Source organism: Anolis sagrei, chromosome 2 (assembly GCF_037176765.1).
Source record: "Anolis sagrei isolate rAnoSag1 chromosome 2, rAnoSag1.mat, whole genome shotgun sequence".
Lineage (NCBI taxonomy): Eukaryota > Metazoa > Chordata > Lepidosauria > Squamata > Dactyloidae > Anolis > Anolis sagrei.
The window spans coordinates 26,318,075-26,341,603 of NC_090022.1; the positions used below are offsets into that span (position 1 = coordinate 26,318,075).

Genomic DNA, 23,529 nt, shown 5'->3' on the forward strand with positions numbered 1-23,529 from the left:
CAAAGTCCAGAAATGTATCCCTTGCAGTCATACTGTATTTAGTCCCCAAACTGAAGGATGAGTCACATTACAACTGTCAATGTTTAAGTTACTTTCATAGTTACAGAGATTTAGGCTTCATTAAAGGGTGGAAGAGGCATTAACTCCTGGCTCAAGTGGTGTGCCTCAGGCTCTATTGTGGGCAATGAAGGTAAATGACAAGACAATCTGTATGAAAGAGAATATTCTGTATCCCAGACCAGGAGTGTGTATCACACAGTCAGATGCAGCATGCATATTTTATTTTAAAATAATAGAAGTAAGTAGCTTAAGGCTCTTGTGGATGGGTCTGAAGAACTACAAAGCTATTTGCTTGTCCTTGAATGGGTCCTAAGGCTCCTTCAAAGTATTTTAAAAAAGAAAAACAATGACAAGTTTGCTGAGAATTAGTAGTGTTCCCAAGTTTTGAATGACCTGTCCAACGGCAGTAAATCAATTCATTCTATGGGAATTATTTTGGTGTTGACCTTGTTGTCGTGTGATTTCACAAGTTATTTCTGACATATAGCAACTCTATCTCAGGGTTTTCTTGGCACAGTTTGTCCAGAAGAGATCTGACTTTGCCAGTTTCTTAGACTAAGAGTAATAGAATAATAGGCTAACCAGAGCTCAAACCACTACAGTGAGCTAATCTAACTGGAAATAGCGTGATTTATAATAATATATTATAATAATAACAGCAACTTTATTTTATACCCTGCCTCCATCTCCACAAAGGGACTCGAGGCAGCTTACAAAGCCCTGAAAAACACAGATTAAAACATGACACAATAAAATCAAATCAAAAATAACATCAAAATATCAGAAATAAAATAAACACATCACAAGAACACAACACAACATCATAAAAGCAATCCCTAACCTGAACAGTAATAAATACTGATTGAGTAGGGATTCAAATATTGATCTTTCAGAGCCATATTTACTTATCTATTTACAGTAAAGTCTTGTGTATCCAACATAAATGGTCCAGCAGGATATTGGATAAGTGAAAATATTGGTTAATAAGGAGGGATTAAGGGAAAGCCTTTTAAATGTCTAATTATGTTATTTTACAAATTAACAAATTAATTAATTTGTTATGTTTTACAAATGAAGCACCAAAACATCATGTTTTACAACAAATTGACAGAAAAAGCAGTTCAATATACAGTAACCATATGTAGTAATTACTGTATTTACAAATTTAGCACTAAAAAATTGCAATGTATTGAAACAGATGTGGATCCGGACAGGAGGCAGACTGCGTTGAATAATACAGAACTTTGGATGAGTGAAGGTTGGATAAGTGAAACTCTACTGTACTTTGTTTCAATTCTTTCTCTTGATACTGAGCTATAATCCAAATCATAATCCATAATCAGAAGATAATTTCAGTTATGGAGATTACAGTCTGCATCCATGTGCTTCATCTCCCATGAATTTGACCAGGTTCAGCATCTCACTGGTAGTTGTTTATTGTTACCTGTCATCAAGTTGGCTTTGACATATAGTGTCACCATGAAAGCCCTCCACGAGCCCTCATAATAAATTCTCCAGGGCGGTAGCTTTCTTGATTGAGTCAGCTGGCCAGTATTGTGCTCTCCCTCTTTTGCTACTGTCATCCACTTTCCCAAGCATTGTAATCTTTTATGGCGAGTCGCATTGTCTCAGTATATGTCCAAGATACAACAGCCTCAGTTTAGTCACCTTGGCTTCGAGTGAACGTTCAGGCTTGGCTTGCTGCTGTTTTTGTGTGCACCTTCAAGTCATTGTGGGTTTTCTTGCCAGGATTTCTTCACAAGAGAAACATGCCCTATCCTTCTGTATCAAACCATGCAAAGGGAGAGGGAAACTACCTTTACCTTTTACCTTTGCTCCCAGCTTGCATGCTCAGGGCCCCTCTACACATGTCTAAAAACTTGGAGGAAACCAGGATAAAAGGAGTGTGTGGCTAAATGACATTTTGGGGAAGTCAGCACAGATGCCCCCCATCCCCTATCCATCCTGCGAACTTGTGAAATCCGCTTCAAAGGAAAGTGTGAGGTTGATGGAGAGTCATTTTCCGAGACTGACAGGTTTGCGTCTGTACTTGCTGACAGGTCCCAGGATTTTTAAACCCACTTTTTAAAAATGCATTTTGATGCTGTCTGGAAGTGCCCTCAGAGATGACAAGAAAATGAACAGGTAGTGACATGATCAAGAGAGGAGCACCGGTTTTGGGAACTTCAGAAGAATGGCCAAGGGTCTCCTGGAGAGCTTTGGTTCTTGGCAGGTGTGAGGAAAAGTGAGAGAGCTAGCCAGCTAGAGTTAATTTGTTAGTTATTTCTTGGTCTTTTGCCCATTTCTTCCATTTTGATCTTGACCTCTCCTTCAAGGTGTTGTGTGAGTGCAGGCATTATTGACATTGCTCTATGGCTGCCGATTAACTAGCGGGACTATGTTCAAAGTTCTGTTGTTGACACACTTAGGCCTAAATACCTTGAGATCAGGTTACTTAGCAGATTACCCCCTCTGTGAATGACTAGTTCATCCCTGCGATCTTTACAAGATGCCTTATTGATTGTCTTGCAACCAGTAAAATGCTCTGATGTACCATCACAAATAGGAAGTCTCTCAGATATGGCATCCCCTTGGGGATATGTTTCTGCACAGAATTTGAGACAGGATTACACTGAGTTTTTGTTTCCTCTTAACAACATATTTATGTAGTCCTCCTTTGATTTGTAGTGATGAATTCTCTTGTTCCATTTGCATTGATTCATGGAATCTCAAGTATTAGAAAGGATTGCAAGGGCGATCTAATCTAACTAGCAGCCATGCAAGAATACACAGCCACAACATTTGAGAGTGATGGCCATCCAACCTCTATTTAAAAACTTCCAAAGAAGGAGTCCAAGACAGACTATTCCATTGTTGAAAAACTCAAAAGTGTAAAAATGTTCTCCCTAATGTTTCGATGGAATCTCTGTTCTTGTAATTTGAATCCATTGTGTTCTAGTCTCTGGAGTAGCATAAAAGAAGCACCACATTCCTTCAGATATTTAAAGACGGCTATCGTGTTACCACTTTGTCTTCTTCTCCAAACTAAACATGCCCAGCTCTCTAAGCCATTTCTCATAGGACTTGGTTTCCCCACATTTTGTATCTTGGTTGAACTTCTCTGGACACATTTCCAAAGTTCCAATGTTCTTTTTGAATAGTGGGGCAGATAACTGGACACTGTATTCTAAGTGAAGTCTGACCAAAACCGAACAGTGTGGTTCTGTTGTTACTTTTATCTGGGCATTATACTTATGTCAGTGCATTGGCTTTTTCGGATACTATATCACACCATTGTGGTCTACTAAGATACCAAGATTTTTTTCACATGCACTTTGTCAAGCTAAATGTTACTGGGTTGTTGTAGGTTTTTTCGGGCTGTATGGCCATGGTCTAGAGGCATACCCTCCTGACGTTTTGCCTGCATCTATGGCAAGCATCCTCAGAGGTAGTGAGGTCTGATGGAACTAGGAAAAAGGGTTTATATATCTGTGGAATGACCAGGGTGGGACAAAGGACTCTTGTCTGCTGGAGCTAGGTGTGAATGTTTCAACTGACCACCTTGATTAGCATACAATGGGCAATGAAAGCCTTCGACAGTACACTAAATGTTACCCATCATTTATTTGTAGATGTGGTATTTTCTTTCCATTTCTAGTCTTTGAAATACATTTTGTTAGCTGCATCTCCAATTTGTTAAATTGATTTTGAATTCTCATTCTCTCCTCTGGGTTATTAGCTACCTTTTACTTTGGGTGCCATCTGAAAATTTAATAAGTGCCATCATCTGAGTAAATTGTTCCACCATCTACTTTGTTTTTCAAGGTTTTGAAGAACATTGGGCATAATACAAAACTCTTCCATTGATTAGTCCACTTTGGGATGATTTCTAGTTGGGTCTTATCTTAGGATGAGATCCAAATCAATTCACTTGTTGTCTCTTCTATTTTCCAATCAATGCCGCAAAGCAAATGAGGAATTTGTTAGACCTTTTATTCTTAATGGAATTTGACTTCTGATAAATATCAGGTGTTTTCCATTGCAATAGTTTGCAAATAGTCATTTTAGTTTCTGGAGCATGAAAAGGAGGAAGAGAGGGGTTGAAATCAAAGAGCGTAGAGGACCTGGTTTTTATTTTAGCATGGGTTTTCATGGATATAAATTCACTTTAGATGCAGTACGGAGTGAAATTAAAGCTTCAGCTCCAGCACTATTTATTTATTGTGTCAGAAGCAAATTGAGACTATAGTTATAATGTATAAAAAAACACAAAGTTCAAACTTGGCATTATACTAAATTTCCTTTGACCAGAAGCTGGCCACTTGGAGTGCCTCTAGTGTCGCTGTGAGAAGGTCCTCCATTGTGCATGTGGCAGGGCTCAGATCGCATTGTAGTAGTTTATTCAATGCTTAGACCATAGGTCTTTCACATATCGCATTGTAGTAAGACCGACAGGTTGGAGGTTCGAATCCAGGGACAGTGTGGATGAGCTCCCTCTGTTAGCTCCAGCTCCCCATGCGGGGACAGGAGAAAAGCCTGCCACAAGGATGGTAAAACATCAAAACATCCAGGGATCCCCTGGGCAATGTCCTTACAGACAGCCAATTCTCTCACACCAGAAGCGACTTGCAGTTTCTCTCAAGTCACTCCTGACATGAAAAAAATGTAAACTATTAACAGGGATTTAATTATATTAAGCACTATGTAAATACACCGAACTTTTTTTTTTTAAAGTGCTCTAGTTATTCATTTGAAAGAAACAGTTTCCTGCACTCTGCTGAAACAGTCAAGCCCTAATCCTGTAGTCAAACTAGATTTATTTTCTTAAGACAGTAACACATTGCCTTTATATTTCATGTATTGAGGTTTTGTGATCTGATTGTTTTTTACAGCTTGAAGTGCATTGACTGAGAAGAGAAATGAAGTCCAAGCAGTCCAAATGGTAAGTTAAAATAGAAACGTCAGGATCCAATGTTATACCATGATAGAACAAAATATAGTTCAGATACACAAGGAATGTAAGGGTCTGGTGTAGGATTGGCTCCACATAGCTTCCTTGAGTTGCAGCCCCAGTTTTAGACTTTGAAAATGCAAGAGGCTAAAATACATTCTGTTTCTATATGAATTTAGGACTTCTGCCTTAGCTTAGCACTAATGATTAGGAGAAATGCAAATATACATTAACTTCACAGTTGATTGCCCCATAATGCCTTTTGGCATCCCGTAGGGTGGCCTTCTGCCTCTGAGTGTGATGACGGATGCGGTCTCATTGTCATTTGTCCTTGTACCAGCAGTCCTCAAGTTACAGACATCTGACTTACAAATGACTCATAGTTAAGAATGGGGTGAGATAACAGGAAGTGAAGGAAATCTACCCCTTAGAAGTGAAATTAATTCCTGAAAGAGTTCTCATGTTAAAAAGTTGTCTCCACTGAAGCTTGTTTCCACAATAAGCCACATTTTTCAAAATCCAATTATCACAGGGACAGAGAGTGAGGTGAAATCTTCTGAACAGGGGCACAGACTACAAACACACATCAAAGAGGTGTTAACCCTTCTCTATGCTATCCAAAACTAAAACATATATATTTTTGACTGGAGTTACACTTTAAAAATGCACCTGTTCCAACTTAACATACAAATTCAACTTAAGAACAAACCTACATAACTTATCTTGTTTATAACTTGGGGACTGCCTGTATACATGTCTAAATAAATGATACATCAGCTATGGGGAAACCCAGGCCCAGGGGCTAGATGCTTCTCAGGCCCTCCTCTCTCACACCATCCTTCCCTTCCTTCTTTCTTTCCTTCCATCCTTCCCTTCCTCTCTTCCTTCCTTCCTTCCTTCCCCCCCCTTCTCCTTCCTCTCTTTCCTTTTGTCTTTCTTTCCTTCGCTCTTTCTTCCCTTCCTTCCTTCCTTCCTTCCTTCCTTTCATTTTTCTCTTATTTCTTTCTCTTTTTCCTTCTTCCTTTCCTCCTGAGGGATGTTTAGCTGGGAGAAGAGATGGTTGAGATGGAACATGAGAATCATCTTTCAAGATTTTCAAGGGTGTCCCAGAGAGGGGACCAGAGAGAGGGGAGACTGATTTTTTTGCTGCTCTGGAGACCACGGCACAAGGGAGCAATGGGCTCAAATGGCAGGGAAAGAGATTTGACTGGAAAAAAAATCAGGAAGAACTTCCTGGAGAGAGGCATAGACTTCCTTGGAATGTGGTGGAGTTTCCTTCTCTTTTCTGCAAAGGCTGTCTATTGGGAATGCTTTGATTGTGCCTTCCTGCATGGCAGGGGGTTGGACTGGATGACGCTTGGGGGTCTCGTCCTGCTGTAGGATTCTAGGATTATATATCAGGAGTAGACAATACGGGGTCTAATGGATACACTTTTTTTCTCCCATCCACCATCTCATCCTGACCAAGGCCAATCCTTTTGGGATCCATACGTTTCCTGTCTTTCCTTCACTTTCTGCCTCCAAAAGAGAAGAGGAAGGGGAGGAAAGGAAAGGACAGTGTGGGGAATTGGGGAGAGCCCCCTCCCTCCTGGCCTGCCCCACCCCTCTCCAGCCCTCCATGTGGCCCCCAAGTTAGAAAATTTGCCCATGCCTGCTATACATGTTAGGTCACACTGTACATGTGCATATTTACAGCATGAATAAGTCAGAGGCGAAATACTTTCTATATGCCGTCAGTTTAATCTGTCAAGTTAAATACACATCTACATTTGCTCAGGTCATCATGAGCCAGAAGTGCTTTCTTAAATTTCAGTTCTAAATACACTTATTAAAAGTTAGTCTTGGTAAGGAACTAAAACAATCACCTCCTCTTCTTTCCTTGCTTATATCTCATGCATTCTCCAGTTTGATGTAGCTAACCACAATGAAAGTGTGTGTGTGTGTTTTAATTGCAATGCAAGCTGAGATACTCCAAATTTTGACTTAAATGTCCTGTTCGGAATGTGTAATTTGTATGGACGTGTACATCACATACACTTACATGTATATGATAAAACTTAATTGCAGGAAAAGATAGGGAAGGGGATCACTGGGATGGTTCAGAGCTAATGACAAACCATGGTTCCAGGAAACTCTGGCTTATGGTGAAAAACCCAGCATGCTGGTACATGCTATTCAGTTACTCCCTTTTGGCTTCTCTTGCAAGCAAGAGTGGTTAAGCAAGCTACTTGTTCTTTGCATGTAGTTATTGACTGGTTTATTGCTGTGAACCAGAAGATGGGGTGGGATACGACTCTTGGTTTTTCCCTCCAAGCAAGCTAGAACTATACATCAGAGTCACGAGTTATGCTTTTGACTTGATAGTGCCGGCTGTGAATGGCATAAGCATCATGCAGCACCTGTGGAAGGCAGCAGGTTGGGGAAATGTGCAGTATATACTGATCACCTTTGCTTGTATGAAACTAAAGCCAGTTTTTTTGTTTATTTTTAAAGGTTGCCTGAATTCCAGGTGTTCTGCAGATTTCTGGCTGGAGCTCTTAGCAATTCACCAGAAGGCCTCTTACTCCTGCCATTGCATAGAGTGTGGACTCATATGCAACCTTGCCTATAGCAGTCAGGTAAGTTTGTCCTGTGCCAGGAGAGATGGACTCAGACTAGCATTAAATGGGACAGAAAGCTGGTCACCTCATATAATATTTATATTTAATATAAAAATATACATTATATTTGCTATGTCCACAGTCTACAAATAACTATCCCAAATCTTTCCTAGAAAGATAATGTTTTGCTCCTTCCAATGGGAAAAACTGATTTTCTGGTTTTTGTCTTTTTACATACAGTAAGCTAGTACTTCATTTCTGCATTCAGTTACTACTCATCAAACATGCTGAGAGTTGTACTTCAGTAACATCAGGGGATCCAAATCGGGTAAAAAGTAAAAAGTACCAACCGCTATGTAAAAAAATTATATTTGCCCCCCTGAATCCATGGATGCTCCAACCATGGACTCAACAGCCCTTTGAAAGCAATCGTAACACTTTGACCAATCTGCCCTAACCTAAATGAAATGTTTATTGTTTAGTTCTACTCACACCAACATGGTACAGGCCAGGCGGTGTGGGCAACAATTCAAAATAGTCCCATATAGCATGGCTTATGGAAATTCACAACTGTAGTTAGCATGTTATTGAACTACAACTCCCACTACTCTCAGAAACTAGAGTCAGTTGTGAGGGATTCTGGGAGTTGAAGTCCCCTGACATCTTGAGATGTTGACACAACTACTGAAGATGCCAGTCCCCTTGAGTATCAAGCCACTGTCCAAATCTACAGTAGATGAGACAACTAATCTAAGATAAATAGAGCCGTGCTTTAAGAAACACATACGACCTACAGATTGGAAGCAGCTGCTGATCAGGAGCCCTTTCCTGCTTCCTTAAGGAGACCAGATAGGAAGTTGAACGGGAATTCAGGATGCAGCTGGGTCCAGTAGTCATGACTTCTGTGCAAGCACTTGCTACAATCCACACTTCACAATGGAAATTTTGTTTTGGCCGTGGCGCTTTGCATTACTCAGATTATCTGAACAACAGAAGCTTTAATCATTTCCGAGATGGTGGTCCAAAACAACAGAAAATGCCACTGTGTTGTCAAAGGCTTTCATAGCCAGAATCACTGGGTTGCTGTGAGTTTTCCGGGTTGTATGGCCATGTTCCAGAAACATTCTCTCCTGACGTTTCACCCACATCTATGGCACGAGACCTCACAACCTCTGAGGATGCCTGTCATAGATGTGGGTGAAACATCAGGAGAGAAACTCACAGCAACCCAAAACTACTACTGTTTTCTTAAAACTAAGGAAGTATGGCCATAGTGAGTGCATGGTAAAAAGAAGTTTAGTGCTCTCAAAACCAGGGGAAGGGTGAAGTACATGGGAGTTGAATTCTTTTAGTTATAAACTCTATGAAGAAGTACATACTAGTAGTTGGTGAGGTGTAAGCAATAATTCAACTATTCAACCTATTCAACTTATATGCGGAACACATCATGCGATGTGCAGAGCTTGAGGAATGTAAGGCTTGGGTGAAAATTGCTGGAAGAAACATTAACAACCTTAGATATGCAGATGATACCACTTTGATGGCCGAAAGCGAGGAGGAGCTGAGGAGCCTTCTAATCAAGGTGAAAGAAGAAAGCACAAAAGCTGGGTTGCAGTTAAACATAAAAAACCTAAGATTATGGCAACAAAAATTATTGACAACTGGGAAATAGAGGGAGAAAACGTGGAGGCAGTAACAGACTTTATATTTCTAGGTGCAAAGATTACTGCAGACACAGACTGCAGCCAGGAATTCAGAAGACGCCTACTTCTTGGGAGGAGAGCAATGACCAATCTTGATAAAATAGTGAAGAGTAGAGACCTCACACTGGCAACAAAGATCTGCATAGTCAAAGTAATGGTATTCCCCGTAGTCATCTACGGATGTGAGAGCTGGACCATAGGGAAGGCTGAGCGAAGGAAGATACTGAACTGTGGTGTTGGGGGAAAGTGCTGAGAGTGCCCTGGACAGTGAGAAGTTCCAACCAGTCCATACTTCAAAAAATAAAGCCTGACTGTTCATTGGAGGGAAGAATAGTAGAGGCCAAGATGAAGTATTTTGGCCACATCATGAGAAGAAAGGAAAGCTTAGAGAAGGCAATTATCCTGGGGAAAATGGAAGAAAAAAGGAAGAGGGGCCGACCAAGGGCAAGATCAATGGATGGCATCCTTGAAGTGACTGGATTAACCTTGAAGGAGCTGGGGGTGGTGATGACCCACAGGGAGCTCTGGCGTGGACTGGTCCATGAGGTCACAAAGAGTCGGAAACAACTGAACGAATGAACAACAACAACAACAAGCAATTATTCTGATTTTTCTTGGCAAGCTTTATTTAGGGGTTTGCCATTGCTTTTCATTAAAGGCTGCGAGAGTGTGACTTGCCGAAGGCCACCCAGAAAGTTTCCATGGCTGAGCAGGGTTTCAAACCTTGGTCTCCTGAGTCCTTGTCCAACACTGAAACTATTACATTGTGTTTGCTGACATTTATACTGTGTTGGGTCCTGCCTCCAGCCTTTTCCTCACTAAAATTCCCCTTTTCTCTTTCTGCTCACATATCTAACCACCAGAGAGGCTGTTAGGAATTGTGGGAGTTGAAGTCCAAAACACCTGGAGGCCCGAAGTTTGCTCATGCCTGTGTAACTAGAACAACGTTTATGCAACTAACTGCACAGTTTCTTTCACCAACTTATTTCCCTGACTAAACATAAATCTGAAATACAGACATATATAAATACGTTAGTTTTAAAAGAGGATTTCCTGCTTCCTTTTTGTCAGTTTTTCAATAGTTAACATGTTTCCTTCCACCTTATATCCAGCAAGTTACTCACTTCTGCTTGCTTTTAATTTGACAAATGAATGTCCCAACAGTATATCTTTCTATACCTGTACATAAAGTATGTTTTATCTTGCCCAGATATATATTGATAGGAAGGTTTCCATTCTTCTACGAATGTATCTAGTGATTTATTAGGAGATCAGGTGGCTGAGCTTCGAGCAAGCCATGTTGAGAGAAGCTGACAAAACACATCAGAGTGGGTGTCTGTGCAAAGGAAAAGCAAAAGCAGCGGGACTGTTTAGTCTGCCAAGCAGAAGCTGATGAAACGAAGGGGCATAAATGTTTGTGTTTCTCAGGCCTTTGTTCACAGATTGGATTCCTGTGTGTTTTTACTCACGCACACATCAGAGAAGAAGTTGTGGTGGGTACAGCGAAGGGTGGAAAGGTGATAATCTTCACTTTTAAAGAAGGGACAGCTGCCTTTCCCTCCCTAGACCCAGAGATTTAGGGCCAGTTCAGACAGGTCCTGTCTGGGGTTTTTTTACAGGAGGTGTCCAAATGACACCTCCAGTAAAAATTAATTAATTCAGAATAAACATATGGTTTCCCTAGTATGTTCTGAATTAATTAAATACCTAGTAAGATCTGGATCTTCAGGTAAGATCCGGGTCTTGCAAGTGTGGGCCCTGTGTGGATTGGACCCAGGGACCACATCATGCGATTCCCAGGTCCAACCCACATAGCCATCTTGGTTTTTCAGTCCCAAAAGACCAAAAGACCACTACTGCTGGGAAAGCATGGGTTTTTTTTGGTGGAAGTGGGTGGGGTATCCATGGCAAAGTGAGATTTTAAAACCCTTTGATGTGGATTTTCAGCCTGTCTGGAAGCACCCTTCGTCATAATTTGATAGAGTTTTCCCACTTGTGGAAGAAGTCTTGAGTGCAAAAGAACAATATATTTTGCTTTGCTGTGTGAAAATGTTTGTTCGCTTGTGCGCAAATATTTATATACTGCCCTGCATTATAAGATATCTGTGGGGCTTACCATAAAATTACTGGATTTCATGGAATCTGATTTGATTTCACCATCAAATGTAAGGTGCACCCTAATTTTAAAAACTCTGAACCAAAACCAATGACATTTTAAATCATTATTTTTAGATCTGCAATGAATAAATAATGAGCAAAGCAATGTTATACTCTTTCACCAGCCCCTCTCCTTCCCAAGATGGTGATGATGATGATGAGGATGATAGTTTTTATTAAATGCCTCTCCTTTCAGCTCAAGACGGGGTGCAACATAAATACTTACTTAGCCGATCTTTCATTGTCTGACTGTGATGGCCTCCCAAGTGTAGTGTCTTTGCAGTGGATATGTAGGTGTCTGTGGAGCCCTATTCTTGACCTGCATATTCTTCCACAGGGAGGGCATCGGTTTCCAGGTGGAAGGCAGTCCTGGTCAGGATTGGCTTGACATGCCTTCCTCTTGGCATGTTTCTCCCTTTCACCCTCCATTCGTGCCTCTTTGAATTCCACAGCACTGCTGGTCACAGCTGACCTCCAGTTAGAGTGCTCAAGGGCCAAGGCTTCCCAGTTATCAGTGTCTATGCTACAGTATTTAAGGTTAGCTTTAAACCCATCTTTTAATCTCTTTTCCTGTCCATCAACATTACGTTTCCCATTCTTGAGTTGGGAGTATAGTAACTGCTTATGATGTTTTTAATGATTGTAATATTGTTGTTGGAAACCGGCCTGAGTCCCTCGATGGAGGTGAGAAGACTGGTATACAAAACTGCTAAATAAATAAATAAAATATTTGGGAGACGGTGGTCAGGAATTTGGACATTGTGGCCACTCCAGCGGAGTTGATGGCATAGGAGCATTGCTTCAGTGCTGGTGGTCTTTGCTTCTTCCAGCATGCTGATATTTGTCTGCCTGTCTTCCCAAGAGATTTGCAGGATTTTTCAGAGGCAATACTGATGGAATTGTTCCAGGATTTGAGTGTGATGTCTGGAGACAGTCCACATTTCATAGGTGTATAACCGGGTTGGGAGGATAATAGCTTTATAAACAAGCACCTTGGTCTCCCTATGGATGTCCAATTCTCCAACACTCTCTGGTTCAATTCACTAAAATGCTGCACTCGCAGAGCTCAGGCGGTGTTGTATTTCAGTGTCAACATTGACTTTTGTGGAGAAGTGGCTGCCAAGGTAGTGGAAATGGTCAACATTTTCTAATATTACACCATTAAACTGTATTTCTGGCATTGCAGAGGGGTTGGCTGGTGACTGCTGGAAGAGCACTTTGGTTTTCTTGATGTTCAATGAGAGGCCAAGCTTCTCATATGCTTCTCCAAAGATGTTTAGAGTGGTTTGTAGGTCATCTTCTGAATGGGCACAGACTACATTATCCTCGGCATATTGGAGTTCTATAACAGATGTTGTTCTGGCCTTGGTTTTGGCTTTCCATCTGCTGAGGTTAAATAGCTTGCCATCTGTCTGATAGATGATTTCCACTCTGATGGGAAATTATAGTTAAACATAGTTTAATATATCTATAAAATTACATATTAAAACATAGTTGTAGATGCAAGCGACTGCTTTAGGAGCAGGGCTTAAACTTATGCAGAGTAAATCACAAATTTTCTCTTAGTTTTCGAGGCCCCTTGGAAGCTGAGCTGCCTAATATAATGAGTATCGGATTGGTTTTAATTTAAATATGAGTGATTGTCATACAGTACTATGTTTATATGGTTATAATGTTTTTGTATGTTTTTATGTCGGTAAGTGCAATGCTTACCATGCTGGAGACCACCCTGAATCCCCTTGGGAGATAGAGCGGTATACAAATAAAGGTTTTTTTTAAGATAATAATAATAATAATAATAATAATAATAATAATAATAATATGTTTCAGCATTTTCCCAAATGAAGACAACAAATGGTGGCTAGTGGTTGTGTCTTCTCTCTGCATTGGGCCACACTAGTTGAGCTACAAACACAGAAGAAAGATTTCATGTGTCAGGCTAAAAATGGTCAGAGGAAAATAGAAAGACGATGGGCTTCCTGGGCTGGGTGGGCAAATTAGTACATCAAAAGCCTTGAAACCAAAAGGTAAACACCCCCCAGAAGACAGCTTGATGAGAGAGCTAGAAGAAACAGTCTACTGTTTGCGTTTGCAAAGCACTATAATCCCCTTAAATTAGGCAATTCTACATTTTGGTTTGTTCTCTCTTTTTTTCTTCCTTGCCTTGCCCAGTTGGAGCGGCACAGAGCTCTTGTTTTAACACAGGGACAAAAAAAAAAAAGGAAAACAAAATATTGCCACACTGTCATTATATACCCAGACCAGATGTGGTAGGAAAAACACACAAGAAAGAGTTCAAGTTGAGCTGAGGAGGCCTCTGGTTTATTACTCAGTAAATTGCACAGCTCTTAGTTATTTTTGGGGGTGCATGTTGCCTTCCCAAAGTGAATGCCATGCTTTGACCAGGAAACACTCATGGCAAAGCATTTATTGCCTCCCTCGGTTGGAGGAGAGTTTAAAATAAAAGTAAAATAACCACCTAGGCCAACCACAACAGGCAGGCCACTGGGCAAAACTCTTCAAGCCAAAAGGTCAGATTTTCATACTATTTTCCTTTAATTGGAAGAGTCTGGCTTGTTTTCTCTTTCAACAACATCTCAATCCATTTCTATTGGAAATGCCTGTAACAGTGTGGTTGCCATGCTCATCAGCCATTTCTTCGCATCTTCAGTGACTGCTGCCTCTTCTCATACTGGGTTCACACTACCCTGTAACCCAGGATCTGATCCCAGATGATCGGCTTTGAACTGTATTATATGAGTCTACACTCCCAGATAATCTGGGATCACATTCTGGGATATAGTCTCAGGCGGGATCTACACTGCCATATAATCCATTATCTTATCCCAGATTTTCTGCTTTCAACCTGATTACGTGAGTTTATGCTGCCCTTGGGAAGCCATACTTGGTCATGGTGGTTCACACTCTCATTACATCCAGGATAGACTACTGCAATGCGCTCTACGTGGGGTTGCCTTTGAAGACAGTTTGGAAGCTTCAAATAGTCCAACAAGAGGCAGCCAGGTTAATAACTGGGGCCATATACAGGGAGTATACAACCCCCATGTTACACCAGCTCCACTGGCTGCCAGTTTGCTACCGGGCACAATTCAAAGTGCTGGCTTTGGCCTATAAAGCCCTAAACAGCCTCAGTGCAGTTTACCTGTCTCCCTATATGAACCACCATGAAGACTAAGATCTTTTGGGGAGGCCCTGCTCTTGGTCCCACCATTGTCACAGGCATAATTGGTGTGGATGAGAGACAGGACCTTCTCAGTGGTTGCCCCCCAGTTATGGAACTCCCTTCCTGGCAATATTAGATCAGCCCCCTCCTTCCTATCCTTCAGAAAGATTGTGAAGACCTCACTGTGGGACCAAGCTTTTGGGGCAGTGCAATGAGGCAATAATAGAATTATGTCCTGAGATGGTTTTTAAGCAACTGATTTTAAAGCAACATAAGTGATTTTAATGTTTGTGTATATTTATAGTTTGCTGTCCTGGCATTGAATGTTTGCCCTATATATGTAGTGCTCCGCCCTGAGACTCCTGTGGGGTGAGAAGGGCGGAATATATAAATGTTTCAGATAAATAAATAAATAAATAAATAAAATCTAGTTCAAAGCAGATAATCTGGGATCCCAGTGTAAATGGGGTCTCAGCTAATTTTTTTTAAAAGTCACAATTTTCAGTAACTAACTTAGGGAAGACAGACACTTAGAGCCCTTCCACACAGCCATATAACCCAGAATATCAAGGTAGAAAATCCCACAATATCTGCTTTTAACCAGGTTATCTTGAGTCTACACTGCCATATATTTCAGTTCAAAGCAGATAATGTGGGAGTTTATTCAGCTGTGTGGAAGGGGCCTTAGACAAAATGAGCAGCAAGGAAGTGGGAAGGAAGTGCAAAGGCTACACTGTTCTTTCAGCTGCTGCATGGGAGGTGTTGAGTGGGGAGAGATACATCGCAGGAACTCTCCTTAACATTGCCAATCATCCGTCTTTTGCACTGCCAACTAGAAAAGGTAGGATGGTGCAGTGCAGAGCTTTCCAAATATTTCATGTTGGTGACACACTTTTGGTGACACAGGAATTCAATGTTCCTAGCAAACTGCATGTTCAACCAACCCCTTATCTATATAAATAAAAATGTAATGTTCGTTTGTGGGATTAACATAACTCAAAAACCGCTGAGCGAATTGACACCAAATTTGGACACAAGACACCTATCAGGTCAACGAGTGACAATCACTCATAAAAACACTGAAAAACACAGTGGATAAGACTCAAAAAGCCCCCAAATAAAAAATACATTACAATACATTTTGTCCAATCCTGTCACGCTCACGCGACACACCTACACACTGTAGCTGATACGTTAAAGTGTTGTGACACACCGATTGGAAAGCTCTGGCACAGTGGTTAGAGTGCCAAACTCAGAAAGACTAGTATTCAGATCCCTTACTTGTGAACCACACCAGTGATCTTCAACCAGATACTCATGGTGAATTTGTGTGATGAAAGTGAAAGGAGGAAACTATGTATACAAACCCTTAGCTCCAGGGAGAGAGCAGCATATTCCAACTGTGGGCTCATTTACACTGTAGAATTAATGAAGTTTGACACCATTTAAATGTTGTAGTTCATTAGTTTGGAAAACCTGAGAATTATAGTTTTGTGGGGCACCGGGATGTTTTGGCAGAGAAGGCTAAAGAGCTTGTAAAACTACACCTTTTATGATTCCATATAGCATTGATCCAGGACCCATGTGGGCACCAAAATCCATAGATGTTCCAATCTCATTATATACAATGATGTAATAAAATTGTGCCCCCTATATACAATGGCAAAATTAAGGTTTATTTCTTGGATTAAAAAAAAATCTAGCCATGATGGAAAGCTGGCTATTTCTGCCTTCAGTGCTATGGGTGAGGCTAGGACATTTTGCCTACCAAAGGTGGAGCAGCAGCTACTGCCAAAAAATCCAACAAGCAGTTCTCTCTATTCCTGGTCATAAAAAACATAATAGTAACAAAGTAAATAGCTATAAAAATGCTGTCCAAAACCTACTGCCTGAAGAAGCTACCTCACTTTGACTGAGGGCTCTTTCTCACAGTCATACGTATAACCCAGAATATCAAGGCAGAATAACCCACAATATCTGTTTTGAACTGAAATATCTGAGTCCACACTGCCATATATCCTAGCTAAAAGCAGATAATTTGGGATATTATTCAGCTGTATGAAAGGGGCCTCACTTTCTTTCTTGACATTTGCTGGAACTTGCAGAAAGACCTTTGGCTCTTGCTCCATATTTTAAAAACTGCATTTTCCTTCCTTCCTTCCTTCCTTCTCTGCCTCCCTCCCTCCTCTTTTTCCTTCCTTCCTTCCCTGCCTCCCTCCCTCCTTCCCTTTTTCCATCCTTCCTTTCCTGCCTCCCTCCTTTCCTCCTTCCTTCCTTCCCTTCCCTTCTTCCCTTTTCCATCCTTCCTTCCTTCCCTCCTTCCTTCCCTCCCTTCCTTCCCTGCCTCCCTCTTTCCTTCCTTCCTTCCTTCCTTCCTTCCTTCTTTCTTTCTTTCTTTCTTTCTTTCTTTCCTTCCTTCTCTTCCTTCCCTCCCTCCCTTCCCTTTTTTTCTTTCTTTTCTTCCTTCCCTTCCCTCCCTCCCTTCTTCATTCCTTCCCTCTCTGCCTCCTTCCCTCCCTCCTTCCTGCCTTCCTTCCTTCCCTCCCTCCCTCCCTCCTTCCTTCCCTCCCTCCCTCCCTCCTTCCTTCCCTTCCTCCTTCTGTTCCTCCTTCCTTCCTTCCTTCTTTCCTTCCTTCTTTATGATTTTACACCTAGCAAGTAATAGGTACCTTCCTTCACCACTTGGGATTGTTTGGATTTATAAACTAGCAGTAGGAATTCTATGGATAGAGCTATATTAAATGTTATCAAATACGTAGCTTTGAGTTATGAATGTAAACTGTAGGTCCAGGAATCCTCCAGCCAGCAAAGAGAGGGGATTCTGGGAATTGTATTCCAAAAGGTAACCTCTACAAGTCCTTGAAAAGTGGTTATCTGCATCAGCTACTGATATTTCTTAAATCTGTTTAGAATCCTAGAATAATAAAATTGGGAGAGGCCACGGGGGCCATCCAGCCCTCCTAGCCCATTCTGCCATGCAGGAACACACTCCTAGAATCCTAGAGTTGGAAGAGACCTTGTGGGTCATCCAGTCCAACCCCCTGCCAAGAAGTAGAAAAATCCCATTCAAAGCACCTCTGACAGATGGTCATCCAATCTCTGTTTAAAAGCCCCCAAAGAAGGAGCCTCCACCACACTCCAGGGCAGAGAGTTCCACTTTTGAACAGCTCTCACAGTTTGGAAGTTCTTCTTCAAGTTCAAGTGGAATCTCCTTTCCTGTAGTTTGAAGCCATTGTTCCACGTCCTAGTCTCCAGGGCAGCAGAAAACAAGCTTGCTCCCTCCTCCCTATGACTTCCCCTCACATATTTTTATACATTTATTTATGTACTCTTTTTGTATCCCGCCTTTCTCTACCCCGAAGGGGACTCAAGGAGGCCTTACATATGCCAATGATTCAATGCCTTTGAATAACACACAGTTAAAATAAGTTAAAGATTTAAAATTAAATGCACATTAAAAGCATATAAATGTTACAATCACTATTAAAAATAATGCCATCCACAATAATAATTCAGGCCTTTCCGAAAGTCATTGCACATATTCCATAGATATTATTGCACTGTAAGTTAATCTCCTCAGGCTTGACCCCAGAGCCAGGTCAAGAAAGAGGACCAGGAGAGAGGGAACCGCTCTGATATCACTGGGTAGGGAGTTCCACAGCCAAACAGCCACCACCAAGAAGGCCCTATCTCTCATTCCCACCAGATGTATCTGCAAAGGAGGTGGGACCGAGAGCAGGGCCTCCCCAGACGATCTTAATCGCTGAAGTGGTTCATAGGAGGAGATACATGGCCATCATGTCTCTTCTCTGCCTTCTCTCCTGCAGGCTGAACATGCCCAGCTCTTTAAGCCACTCCTCATAGGGCTTGTTCTCCAGATCCTTGATCATTTTAGTCACCCCCCTCTGGACACATTTCAGCTTGTCAACATCTCTCTTCCACTGCGGTGCCCAGAATTGGACACAGTGTGATTCCAGGTATGGTCTGACCAAGACAGAATACAGGGGTGGCATGACTTCCCTGCATCAAGACACTAGACTCCTATTTATGCAGGCTTTCTTAGCTGCCACATCACATTGTTGGCTCATGTTTAACTTGTTGTCCATTAGGACACAATTAAAACACTCCCAGCAGATAGCCATTTAGCCTCTGTTTAAAAACCCTCAGAAATGGAGATTCCAGCATATTCCCAGGCAGCTTATTCCACTGTCAAGCAGCTCTTTCCCTCGGGGAGTTCTTCCTAACATTTAGGTGGAATCCATGTTTTAGTCTCCAGAGCAGCAGAAAAAAAGTTTGCCCCTTTCTCCTTGTGACACCCTTCCAAATACTTCGACATGGCTATCATGTCCTCTTTTAATCTTCTTTTTGGGGCCGTCCTAAATATAGTTTTTCTTGAAGCTGAACTTTGGATGTTGGTAAGGGATTCGCCCAAGCCCCAAGCAGATGCTCTCTGCTTCCCAGGCCAAATCCTCTAAGACTGGTCGAATTCAATTCCATTAAAAATGTTTTAAATGCACCAGAAAGGCTTCTCTGGAGTCTGCTGAGTATAAGCTTTTGTGTGGCACCAGGCCAGAAACTCAGCCTACTTCTCCGTGTTATTGAGGTCAGTTCCCCGAGTTTTTTTAAATGCTCCCTGTCCACAGTCTTTAGTGTCTCCCTCCCTCTGTTTCAGATCATTCATGAATCTCGCTAGTGTATTTATCACACAGCCCTTCAAATATCTAATTAAAATACTGAATAGAGTTGGAGGCCTGCCAGCTCTACTCAAAGCCCCTTCCCAGTGTGACACTGGACAATTGATCACTGTCATTTTCTTGTCAATTTATATCCTTCTCACATAACAGCACTGTCTGGCCCCAGAGTTTTCCTGTGGTTGCATTACGACAATTATTGTATGTTGGTTATTGTCAGGGAGCATCCAACGCCCGAACAGCTGAGGCAAACAGCGTGAAACCTGCAGTCTCAGCATTGGCAGCTTGGTCTTGAGGACCACAGAGCTTCATCTCCAAGCTAAAAAAGTTTCTAGCTCTCGTGATGGAAAGTTGCTCTGGTGTATGAAGGACATCTTGGGGAGTAGTAAAGGTAAAAAAGTAAAGGTTTTCCCTGACATTAAGTCCAGTCATGTTCAACTCTGGGGGTTGGTGGTCATCTCCATTTCTAAGCCGAAGAGCCGGCATTGTCCATAGACACCTCCAAGGTCATGTGGCCGGCATGACCGCATGAAGCGCTGTTACCTTCCCTCTGGAGCAGTACCTATTGATCTACTCACATATGCATGTTTTTGAACTGCTAGGTTGACAGAAGCTGGGGCTAACAGTGGGAGCTCATCCCACTTTCCAGATTCAAACCTGCAGCCAGTTCAGCAGCTCAGCAGTTTAACCCACTGCGCCACCTCCAAATCTTAGGGAGTACATATTTATAAACTCTGCATCTGTAAATGTTTTCCAGTTCTCTCTTCCTTTTTTCACCTGTACCTGATCCCGTTGCTTTTGTTACCATGAAGCAACGCCTGTCCCTTTCTTTGCTGCCTAGTTTTCATGTATTTGCATGTCTGTGTGTCTGTTTTGAAATCAAAATGTTAAAAGAGACTGAAAGCATTGCCTTGAATTATGAGCATGAACTGAAGTGGTGCCATTGCACGTATATGCCTTACCAACTTCTATGGTACCAGCTTAGACCCCTTCTGCACTGCCATATGAAATCCAGATGTCTGCTTTGAACTGGGTTATATGGCAGTGTAGACTCATATAATCCAGTTCAAAGCAGATAATGCAGGTGATCTGTTTTGATAATCTGGATTATATTGCAGTGTAGAAAGAGCCTAACATTGAGTACCAGTGTATATACCCAGCATTGCCCAGGTGTCTTTGAGATTTCTGTCTGCCTACTTTCTCCCTTCTCCAGCTCAGAGAAGGCCTACCTCACAATATCTCCATGCACTCTGCCTACAGTGGGCAACTTTTTTTTGCGGGGGGCGGGGTGGCTTTTTCTTTTCTTCTATCTCATCTTTCCATAAGGTTTTAGTTGTTAGTTTTTACATGTTTTACCCAATTCATACTATGTGTTTATGTTTTTATGGGTTGTTCAAGTTTTTGTTTTGATGTAATTTGTTTGTATGCTTTTCCTTATTGGCACTGAATGTTTGCTGGAAATGCGGTTTCCATGTATATGCTGGAAACCACCCTAAGTCCCTTCAGAGAGATAGGGCAGTCTACAAATAAACTACTACTACTACTACTATTCTATAGATTCTCTAATACACATATTCCATCTCTATTTTCTTTTTCTTTTTCTTTTCCTGTTCTTCTTCCCCTTCCCCTTTTTTGTTACTTAGCATTTCTGCAACATTGGATGTACCTTAAAGCCCTTATTCAAAGTGAATACTTGAGGAGAAGAGTCCTCAGTCAAGGTGTATACTACTTAAACATAGGCAAATTACTTTGTTACATGAGCTAAAAAATCCCATAAGCCGTTCTCCTTATCTTTGGCAGTAAAAACACACTTATAGTAAAGTAAAACACACACACGCAGGTTTTTGACCTTTCGTGATAGCCTAAATCTGCTACCAGTGTTAAGGACGGCTTTGTAAAAAGTATTGAGAAAAGTAGGTGAAAATCCTTCTTGCCATTATGTATTTTACTATGGAATGGGAGTTTGGGGATTTGGTGGAGTTATTTTCCTTTTTAATAGAGGACCTGTCTTGTCATGTGATTGTCTAGTCTGGTGTGCAGGAACACTTTTTCCATGCGATCTGCTGTTTTTGTAGTTGGGCTTTAGGTGTAACTCGGCTGTGAATTGAGTTTTTAATGGAACGTAGTCACTTTTCTATATTTAGCCATCAAGGGCATGCATGTACTAGTGCGGGGGCTCGGTTGTTGCTTTTTTTTTCTTTTTTGAAAACATCTCCTAAAATCTTGGCTGCTTCTCAGTGGCCTTGGGGAGGAAAAATAATTTAAGGCTTTGTCTGTTATGAAAGCTGTTTAAACAATGCCTGAGTAATAGACACAAACACACATCCAGCAACCAGTTCCCTTCTTACACATAAAGATGCTGCACTGGGAATGGGTCACCCACATCGTAAAACACATTCCTACTATTCCTCCCCATTCTACATTTGAGCAAAGACTAGAACAGGCATGGGCAAACTTGAGCCTTCCAGGTGTTTTGGACTTCAACTCCCACAATTCCTAACAGCCTCAGGCCCTTTCCGCTTAAGCGGCTGAGGGAGAAAGGAAAGGGCCTGAGGCTGTTAGGAATTGTGGGAGTTGAAGTCCAAAACACCTGGAAGGCCTAAGTTTGCCCATGCCTGGGCTAGAGGATGAAAATGCACCATAACAAGAGTGGCCAAAAGTGGCATGAGGACCTGTCGGGTTGGACTAGGGCCTCATCTACACTGTCATATAATCCGGTTCCTGATCCCATATGCTTTGAGCTGGATTATATGACAGTGTAGACTCACATAATTCAGTTCAAAGCTAAAAATCTAGGGCCAGACACTGGATTATATGGCAGGGTTGATGCAACCTAAGAATGCTGAAGGAATCCAGCATTAAAATAGTTAAATATTTTGACAACTTGGCAGTAATGAATAAAAATAAAAACGAATGAAGAAATCAGAAGACTAAGGCCCCATCAACACTGCCACATAACATCCAGATTGTCAACTTTGAACTGGATTATATGACAGTGTAGAGTCATATAATCCAATTCAAATCAGATAATGTGGATCGTCTGTTTTGATTATCTGGATTATATGGCAATGTGGAAGGGGCCTAAGGGTGCATCTACACCGGAGAATGAATGCGGATTGGACCCACTTTGAATGCTGATTGGCCCCACTGCCATGCTTCACTGCTATAGAATCACAAGACTTGTAGTTTTACATGGTATTTAGTATTCACTGTCAAAAAGGGCGAATGTGTGTTCAAGGTAGGATTCCATAGACCTGAGCCATGGCAATTAAGATGAGGTCACACTACATTAAGTCTGCAGTGTAGAACAGTGGTTCTTAATCTGTGGGCCGCAGACCACCAGTGGGCTGTGAGGACAAAAATCTGATTCGTGAATCTCCGTCCTCCTTATTTTATTTTATTTCCACTCTTTTCACACCGCCTGAGACTCCTTCCCTGTCACTGACCATGCCATATGTTCTGTATCAGAAACTAGAGCTGATGTGGTTTATCCAATGCAATTTTTGTGAATCAGCACCCCAAACCGAATCTAAAGTTGACCAAAAACTGCTATGTAATGTTTTTGGTACTAATGTTGGAGAGTGGTCCCTAGTCAAAGTGGTACCTGGTCAGAAAAAGGCTGGGAACCACTGGTGTAGAAGTAGCCTGAGGCAGGATGTACAGTGCTTTATAATCCAGATTATCAAAGCAAATAATATGGATTTTATATGGTAGTGTAGATAGCATCCATTCATTTTTATTTTATACTTGTGTATTGTGTATTTATTTATTTATTTACCTTATTTATATCCTGCCTTTCTCTACCCCAAGGTGGACCCAAGGTGGCTTATGTGTGGCAGTTACACAGTGCCTTAAAACATATATATTTGGCATAGCCAGGTTGTTGTTGCCTGCCTACTTTCTCCCTTCTCCAACTTTCTTTTTTCTTCTTCTTTCCTTTCTTTTCCTCTTTTCCCTCCCTTCCTTCTTCTCTTCTTTCGTCCCATACCTATAAACCTTTTCCCCTTTCCTTTCCTTTCTCCTTCCCTTTCCTCTTTCCCCTTCCCTTCCTTCTTCCTTCCACTTCTTACACAAGTCACCTGGTGGCAGCCAATCTGCTTTGTTCCTTTTCTTTTCTTCTGTTCTGGGTTTGAAAGAGGTGGTTATTTCAGGTCAACCCCCTCAATTATTTTAAGTTGGACAA

At 41.6% G+C, this 23,529-nt stretch overlaps 1 protein-coding gene across 3 annotated transcripts in view; it reads left to right on the forward strand.

The window, feature by feature from the left end:
* Positions 1 to 23,529, forward strand: part of PLXNB1 (plexin B1) — a 248,373-nt gene that overhangs the window by 105,986 nt on the left and 118,858 nt on the right. For all 3 annotated transcript variants that reach the window (XM_060766551.2, XM_060766550.2, XM_060766552.2), the window contains exons 2-3: positions 4,953 to 5,002; positions 7,505 to 7,629. The gene's annotated coding sequence lies outside the window, so the exon portion shown is untranslated. The remainder of the gene's footprint in view (positions 1 to 4,952; positions 5,003 to 7,504; positions 7,630 to 23,529) is intronic.